This window comes from Spinacia oleracea, chromosome 3 (assembly GCF_020520425.1).
Source record: "Spinacia oleracea cultivar Varoflay chromosome 3, BTI_SOV_V1, whole genome shotgun sequence".
Classification (NCBI taxonomy): domain Eukaryota; kingdom Viridiplantae; phylum Streptophyta; class Magnoliopsida; order Caryophyllales; family Amaranthaceae; genus Spinacia; species Spinacia oleracea.
The window spans coordinates 129,610,272-129,619,843 of record NC_079489.1 but is presented as its reverse complement, the minus strand read 5'-3'; the positions used below and the strand labels follow the sequence as shown (position 1 = coordinate 129,619,843).

General features: G+C 35.5%; 1 pseudogene; it reads left to right on the top strand.

Annotated features, from left to right (window-relative positions):
• Positions 1 to 2,339: 2,339 nt before the first annotated feature.
• LOC110777219 (syntaxin-71-like) lies at positions 2,340 to 7,832 on the top strand (annotated as a pseudogene).
• The last annotated feature ends 1,740 nt before the right edge of the window (positions 7,833 to 9,572 follow it).

The following is a 9,572-nucleotide window of genomic DNA, read 5'->3' as shown; positions in this document are numbered from 1 at the left end:
TCAGAAGTACCTTAAACGGCTCCTTGTCTGTTCTGTAAGAAATGCCAGGAATGTCATGCAGCCAAAATGGAAATCCCTTGCAACATCACAATAATGCATCCATTACTAGCCCGAAAAAACACAGAATTTCTCAGTTTGCTAATGCAAGATGTGTAAATAGTATATACAGACCCATAACTCTATTCACTTTCGATGTAGGGGCCAATCCTGAGGCAAATTTATAACCCTTGTGCTTGAACTTCCTTGATAAAATTTACTAAATTATACCTCCCAGTGAAATCGTACTGTATAAAACAAGATAATGTAGCATTAATGTGACTGTATGAGGAGCCCAAAAGATATGATTCAATATCTAATAACCCAAGCATATTAAGATGCAAATTCCTTAGCATTTTGTCATATGAAAATTTTGATGCACCATGCCTTACCATATGTTCCAGCAACGCAAATAGATTCCTTCTCCAATTTGAAGCGATAGACCTCTGATAGAATTTAAGAGCTACCTAAATGTGAAATGACGAAGTTCAATAAACAATAGTCATGTAGTAATCAAAACAAACAAGTATGCATATAACATTATCAGAAAAGCCCAATAAACAATAGGCACATGACAATCAAACATAAGTGTTCTTACAAATTATCAAAGAACAAAGAATTACTTTAACAATATAACACTCAGACTCATTACACCATTAGACAATAGAATGAGACAGTTCCATTTGACTCAAGCTGAGTACAAATCCAGCATGTGTAGAACCAGTAGCAATACGCAATTAGTAGACTTCAAATCAAACAAAGAAACTAACAAAATCAAGCTGACTTCACACAATATTAATTTCGCAGAAGAAACGCACAACCTAATTAACCAAATTCAATCATATTGCGATTAGTTTCTAAATTAACTTTATACCTAAAACATTTAAACTAATCTGATATCCTAATTCCGCTCAAATCCTCCCGAAGATCGGTCCTTCAAAACCTAATCTCACAACATCGTACCAGTAAAAAAAACTAAATTCCGTGAAATCCATAACAAACAAGAAAATAATGCAACACAATTTCAGCAAAATCAACATGAAGTTCAAACGAAATAAAAAAAACATCACAAAATCAGATATTGAAGCTAAAAAGTAACAGACCTGGAATGGGGAGAGCGATGATTTTTTCGAGGTTGAGAATTGAAGTTGAAAAAATTCAGAAAAAAACCTAACTTTGTAGAAGAAATTATAAAGTGAAATCGAAAAAACCCACAAGAAATTCAGAAATTCGAAATAAAAATTCAAGAGAAGAAGAGAGTGATGAGAACAAAAACCTAAATTTGTAGTTCGCTAGTGGTGGTGATGGTGAGGTCGCCGGTGGTAGTGAAGTCAACGATGGTAGTGTAATTCGCCGGTAGTGGTGAGTTCACTAATGGTTTCCCTAACCTTGTATATCGAGGGGAAGAAAGAGGCAAAGACAATAGCGTGAATTGGTTTCACGCGGAGGACAAAATGAAGGAAAGCAAAAAGCTGGAGACCTGTTATGTTAAACCAGGGGTCTTGTTTTTAATTTACTTTATTTTTCCATAACAGTGGTGCGCCATGTAATATATTAGAGAGTTGTTTAGTTAAAAAATGGGTCTCTTGTTTCTCTTATTCTATTTTCTACGAAAAAAAGTAGAGCCTTTTATACACTAGAGACCCGATAAATAAGATAATGGGGATCTCTTACACTAAAGCGACCCGTTATCTTAATCAAGGGGTCTTTAATTGAGGGTCTCTTTGCCCATTTTTGTAGTAGTGAATCCATCCCTCGAAACCTGTTGAGCTATCGTGCAAAACTGAAAAATGTGCTGAATATTCTCCTCTCCATTCGCACATAAATCACATTCAGACTCCATTTGGATTCCTCTAGATTGTAGGTTGAATTTCATCGCAATTCCATTATGGAGAAGTTTCCAGAGAAATAATTTCCATTTTGGTGGAATCTTAAAAGACCAGAGATTCTTATAGAAATCTGAGGGAACTCTTCTATAGCTGACGGTCAAACCTTCCTTTGCTAACATTGCATAAGAAGATTAACAGTAAACTTACCAGACTTGTGATAGCTCCAGTACAGGAAATCTCCACGATCTAAAGAAGGAAGTTCCATACCCACAATTCAACAAGCGTCTTCAAACTCGAAACTGGCTTTGACCCTAGCGTGATTCCAACAAGAACCTAACGGTAAAATAAAATGGCTAACCTTCCAGTTCTTGGCATTGACAAACTTCTGAATTAAACGCTAGAACCTTCCCTAAAATCCATCTATCCTTTCCTGTCACCACCCGACGACCATTACCGATTTTCCACCAAAATAATATGAACAATGTTGATCGTGGTCTGATTGTGGGTACTCGTGATTTTGATGCGATGTATGACCTTATTCCTTGGTGGTGCCAAAATTGAGCTAATTTTTTTGGGCAAATTTGTATCAACTATGGGATTTTTTTCTTGTATTATATTAGGTCTTTCCATTTGTCATTAGTATGAATAATGTAGGGGCTACGGTTACTCGAAGATAATTAGGCCATGTGCAATTTCTCCAAAAGGGGCCCTCGATTCATTACCTAATCAAATATCCATTTTTTATTAAACAAAAAAACTTCACTTGATTAGAAAAAATTGTCAAAATGATAAACATAACCAAAAAAAATACTAATAAAATTCCAAAAGTTAATTAAGAAAAATATTGGGAAAATTTAATGAAAATCACATAATCCTATCACTTCTAAACATGCAAACTTGAAGTTACTATTACAGCAATAGTGTTGTTACGTTTTTTTCCCCCGCCTCTACCTCTTTACTACTAAGTTGCCCTTCTGAACTGATCATGCCACGTTGCTTCCACGCTTCTTTCTCCTGCTTCCTTCTCCCTCTTCAGTCTTCCCTTCTTCTTTCTTTCACCTCTGTTCCAAACCCTAGCTCCTCGGCCTCCATTTTCTATCTCCTCTCCTTCTTCTTCCTCTCTCCTTCAGTGTTCTAAGATGCTACATCCATCTCACTCACCAATAACTAAACCTTCAAGTTGATATGAACGACGATTGAAATCTTCTTCCTCTCTCCTCACTATCACTTCGTCCTCTTTCTCCCTGGAATGATTATCTTTTCTCTGGTTTTTTTGAATTAGGGTTTGTTTCTCGCTTTTAATTGTTGAATTAGGGCTACTGCCCACCAGGTCTCCCCCCCCCCCCTCTCTCTCTCTCTCTCTCTCTCTCTCTCTCTCTCTCTCTCTCTCTCTCTCTCTCTCTCTCTCTCTCTCTCTCATACTTTTGTGATTTAGGGTTCCGTTAGATTGTATTAATTGTTGTTAATCGGGGAAATATTATGCAGAAAGATGAATCAGCGCGCAACAAATGTGACTAATAGGGCATTGGTTGTGGCGTTGAATGCTGAGATTCGTCGAATTAAAAAGGTCGACTACATGAAGAAGTGCCCAAGTTGCAGCGATTGGCTCAAAAGAGGGTGTATTATTGTTCTCAATTTTGTTTTGTGATACTACTGAACTTACTCGGAACAATCCTTTGATATACTTTGTAAGTTTCTCTTAAAATTTTCATCTGTATCACTGTTTATTCATGCTGATTGTTGATTTCATGTTATAGTGTTTTATTTTTTGAATTTTATTGTGAATTTGAATGATAATTTTTCTGGGTTATTTAAGTTAATGATGAACTTTTCTGGCCTTTTGTGTTTGTACTATGATGATCTTGTTTGTTTATTTATTTAGTTTACAGTTTTTGATTTTCAACTGGGCATTGTAATTCTTGTTGGAGTGATTGTTCGCCTTTCGTCATTGTTGAATTTGTGGATAAGTTGGTTTGAAAGTAGGGAACTTTAGTGATAATGTTAGTTGAATTGGATTGAGTTTTAGTTAGGTTTTCTTTGTTTGGATATCAAATACAATTGAACTTGATAGTAATGCCCTCCATTATATATTTGGTTGAAATAGTTTAAACAGGGCATATTCAAAAAAAAATTGTTTTTAGTACCAGGTTCTCCCTCTGTTCTCCCTAATTTTCCCGAATCTGTATTAATATGAAGCTCTAAATTGTTGGCAGTTTCTACTAGCGGATACGTAGAATAAGTTTGACATAATGATATTCATGATTGCATTTAAAATCTTAAATAGAAAGAGGAAGATATGTGATATCTTATTTGTAGGTTAAACTGGTATTTTGACATAAGTCTTGTTGCTTTGAGTCGTGACCTGCTTACGAGCCTTGTGGCGAAGATTTCGGATATGTCTCTGTGATGATTAGTCATTTCAAATTGCATGGTGAAAGCCATTGTATTTTGATTGTTAGTAAAGCCATTGTGTTCTCTGGTTGTTTATCTTGCATTTTTTATTCTTAGAGTATTTATTTTTTATAACTGCATGTGAAGGGGCTTTCAATTGAGGAACTTGCGGTTCGTAATGATTTGGTCCTTGCTTTGCCTGATAGAATTCAATCAATAACAGATGGAACCCCTGCACCTAAAAAGAATGGGGGTTGGACATCTGGGTGGAATTCTTCAGCCACCCTCCATGAGATAAGATTTGATTCAGGTGTGTGTTTTAGTGACATTTTGGAGAATAAGTCTGTTATCGCCAATTTTAAGGTTGGCGCGTGGAAGACTGAAAGCGTTGGCATTATTCTAACTTTTTGTGTTTTGTTCTTGTTAATGCTAGATGGAAGATTTGATGATGAGTATCTACAGGAGACAGAACAGTCAGGCCAATTTAAGCAAGAGTATGAAATGAGAAAAATTAAGCAGGTGAATTTGTGCGAAGCCTTTATTTCTGAACATTCAGTCGGAATTAGTGTTCTTTGACTTCCTTTTTGCATGTTCCTCGTGATTCCATCCTTGCTTTATGGTGATTTTCTTAATTTGTTATGATAAAGGTCTGGATGTGATAGTAGAAGGTTTGGACACTTTGAAAAACATGGTACGTGAATGAACGAGGGTTTTTTTTTCTACATATCCCTTTTGAAGAATTTTAGATATGTGTAACACCTCGTCTATTACAGACACAAGACTTTAGCGGAAATAACGTTGGGACAGGTCTATAATACTAAACTAAACTAATCCCAAAAATAAATAAACAATTGTAAAGGAGGCATAACAACCTCATAAAATCCAACAATCCCAAATGGTGCTGATAAAATGATCAACTTAAAAACAACTAATTCTATGACTCTCCGCTCTCATCCCAGAACTTAGCAGAAAAACTAATCTTCACCTGCAAGAGACATTCAAATTTCCACAGTCAGTGGGGAGTAACTAGCAGTTCTCCCAAATCAGTAGAATCACATAATTAAACATAGAATAAGCGTAGAATCAAGAAGAGTATTCCTGCATACAAGACACGTCTACAGACACATATTAACATAATTTACATGACACTTCATGGTAACTAACTGTTCAACAAATGAGAGGTTCTTAAAATCAAATTTATATAATACTGTAAAAGTAACTTCAAACTCCTTTAAAACAGATTCCTTCCAACAAATTTCTTTCAACAAAATAGTTGAAATCAAGGTGAACTTTCAAAGAGAAATGTGAGGAAGAAGATGAACGTCGGCTGTCCACGGTTCGCCTCCAAAGGTTTGTCTGATCGAAACCAACGAACAGTTTACGGGTAGCGACCCCTACTGTCCGCGTCTAAGAATGGCCAAACTCCCGATAAATGGATAGATGCATACGAGACTTACACTATCCGGTTAGATGCATACGAGCCTTACACTAACCTCGGACGACGACAATTAACCTAGGTAAATACTACTCGAATCACAGTCCAAGTAGTTGGCATTGTTCCACCATCACATCATGGCGTTTAATGGTTGTCTTACACTCACAAATAGGAAAACGCTTATAAAACTTTTAAAATCATTTCAAACTGCAGAGATGCCAAACGGTCTTAAACTCAAAAATTAAACTGCAGAGATGCCAAACGGGCTTACACTCAATATATTTCTAAAATAGGAAAATAAGATCAATAACCCAATTTTGTTCACCAAAATCATTTCAAGAATCTTATCTTCAGAATATTTCTTAAAAAGGTTTTCAACCTTAAAATTTTAATTCGGTGTAATATACATTTGTCTAGGTTCGGGCATGAGGCTAATTATAATGTGACATTAAAATATACTCCGTACACAACCCTTGGCGAGATGGTGCTAAAGACAGTATTATTCTCCCTAAAGCACAACTACGTCGACAATTTAGATACACACATTATCCGATTATTTATTTTCAAGATTTAAAATACACTTGCATAAAAAAATATTAATTTATACGGTCCTTGCGTTAACACGTTAAATAATAACTCTAGATATTAACAACCTAATTCCCTGACGCTAGAAGTTGATCACCCACTATCATGGGACATCACATTACACATGAAATATTAACACCGAACTAATCAAGTAGTATAAAGCTCATTTTATAACTAAGCTCACTACCGTGGCATGATCAAGTAGCACCAAAACCCACATTATAAAAAGAACTGACTACAGTAACATGATAAATTTTAGTTTAACTTGTTAATTAAGCCTTAATTTAATCTTATAAGTTAGCATGTGAGTATACTCTAATATTTCATACAAGAGAAGTAAGCAAGATCACCTAGCCATAGTATTAATAACTCACATCAGTACATCATGATTCGGTTTCGGAAAAGATTTCAATTACAAAAAAAAAAAAATTATCCTTTAACAAATCTAACCATTAGTATAAGTCACGGATATAGTTTAACAACTTCTTTACCATGAACCCACAATCACATAATCATCAAAACTTAACTTAATGTAATTAAATTGCTTGAAGCCATAAGTTGTACCTCCGTAAGAGGTTGATAATGCAGGCCGCAATACGTAAAATGATTCAACCTCAAAGACTACAATTTATAAATAAGTCACGCATAACCTAACTTATGCACACATACAATTATACAAATCAGCTAGGCAATCTAATACCACAAATATGAATCAATACCCTAATTAAATTCTAACTTAAACTAGTTTAACTACGTAATACTATTGATTTGGGTTAGGTTGCTAGTTACCTTGATAAACTCTTGTTAAAACCCACGAACAAAAAGAAGAGAAAACCCAAGTAGATTTAGCCCTCTTGATGATCTTGAAGACCAATATTGCCAGATTTTTTACACCTAAATGAAGAGGAGAAAATGATGTTCCTTTGTGTAAAAACCGGACTTGAAATTTGTATAAATAGAGGGAGGAAAGGTGAGCAAAAAAATGGAGTAAAGTTTTACGGTTTCGCTTGGTGTTCCTTGGAGGTGCTCACGGCAAAACAGAAAATGGACTTATTTCCAAACGCAGGAAATGGATAGCCAAGTTCCCTTAATGGATGAGATTGACACCAAGGTGAGTAACTTTAGTTGTTATAGTACGTAAGTAATGGAATTATGGTTTGATCAATTAATAAAAGAAAATAGTAGCTAATATAAACGTTTTATTAATTACATTCTGGTAAGGAAGGCAACTTATGGGACAAAATCTCTCTGGTTTAAACATTGAGGAACTACAAACCCTAGAGCAGCAACAAAGAAATTAGCCTAATTAGCTTATTTGATTTTATTGCTCTATGAATATTAGTTAGCTGAACCGTGCATTCTACAAATGCAGGAACATAACATTACAAATGATATTCAAGAGCTTAATCACGAGGTCTTTTAAAGGAAATACCTTTCTTTTAGTGTCGTCACAAGTATGATTGCACATCTTACCATATTCAAATCCCAATTTCTTTTTACAGGGGAATATCAATATATCATGCAGCAGGAAAATATGGAACTATGCGAGAAAGTGAACCTAATTCGCCAAGAAAACACCGACTTGTATAAGAAGGTATGAGACCGCCGTTTAGAAAACATGACCCTATGTAGAAATCGACATAATGCTACCATCGATCTCAATAATGTTCTTTACAAATTCCTTTGAATTAGTCCTTATTGTTCTCTCAAGTAAGGTCCTATACGCCTACATACACATTTTATGCTGTCACATTTTCAGTTTCTTTAATCTTGTTCAAATTGCTCATGTATTAGATTAGATTAAGATGGATGATTTTAACTTATTAATTTACCTTTTCTCAGCTTTATAGTGTAGGAAGCGTGAATGAGATTAGCGGAAAGTCCTTGATTCCAAATTGATTTAGCAGCAGAGAGGATCCCCAGGAGCTCATTCATCTTCGATTAAGCCATCCTGAAAAACACACAACACATAACACAGAACACAGAAATCAGGCAATAGGAGCAACACCAACATTGGGGTAAGATTATTACGTCTGTTATGATAATGTTCATTTTCAAAGACTATTGTTGAAACTGATCCAAGCATTTCAAAATAACGCAGCAGACTATTTTGGTATTAAGAAGATAAGCATGTACGAATCATATATTAATTAAGATCGCCATGATCGAACAAATATTATGTACAAGAGACGAGAGAAATGATTATTGGACATAATTTAGTATGTTGCTGCATCAACAGCTAGATGGAAGCCAACAACTATTGTAAAAACTTGATAGTAATGAAGATAAAAGGGGCATATTCAGTACATGCAAATGAATTGCAAGTTCTAAATTGCTTCTCGTAAGTGCAATAATTTGGCATCTTTGACAATTAATATTTTTTTCTTTCCCATGCTTATGTTTTGTGTTATAAGTGTACTTATAAGCGCTGAATATGTGACTTGGCCTACTAAAATTCCTTAAATTATGAATATGGTCACAAGGTATTTGAGGTTGTGTAGACACCTACTTTTGTCCCCATTCCCGAAAGGGAAAGGTTCGATGATGAAGACGTAAAAACTCCACTTGACAACGCATCTCCTATAAAATAAACGAATCTCGATTCCCCTTTTCATTTCACCCGAAACCTGCTATTTATGGAAACCTGCTAAAAATAGTAACTGCCGTAAAAGGTAGCTTCTAAAAGTGGCAAATCAAAAGATAGAAACCTGTCAGAATTAGGTGTTGCACTCCAACATAAATCCTAAATGAGATAGAAAACTGCGAGAATCCTATTCCTAATATGATTCAAAAATAAGAGTTACGTATTAATTAAAATCCTAACGAGCCTAGAGTTCGTAACGGGCCCAGACGCATTCCGTCATAAAATTGATACGCGCTAAAAGACTCGATTAAGTCTCAAACTCTACGGATTTCAGGAATCCGAATCTGACCAAAGAATTCTGCCAGACCCTATTTTCAACGCCCAGCCCTGGGCGCCGAAAATTCCAGCGCCCAGAGCTGGGCGCCGAAAGTACCTGGGACGGATTCTTTTCCTAATCCGTTTCGTATTCAAATTCCTGAAAAACTATCTTTCTACGCCACTTTTTCTTATAAATAGACCCCTAAGTTCGACGTGAAAACAACACACAACAACACATAATTATATTCTGAGTATTGACTCCAACCCTTAGCCTAAGCCTTTCGCTGCGAAACTGTTCACGCGTTCTGTCGCAATTGATCCATAAATCGAACAGAACGTATCCTGTCCCATAATTGAGATTCGTTAAATAAAAAGGAGAAATAGCAAAGTCAAA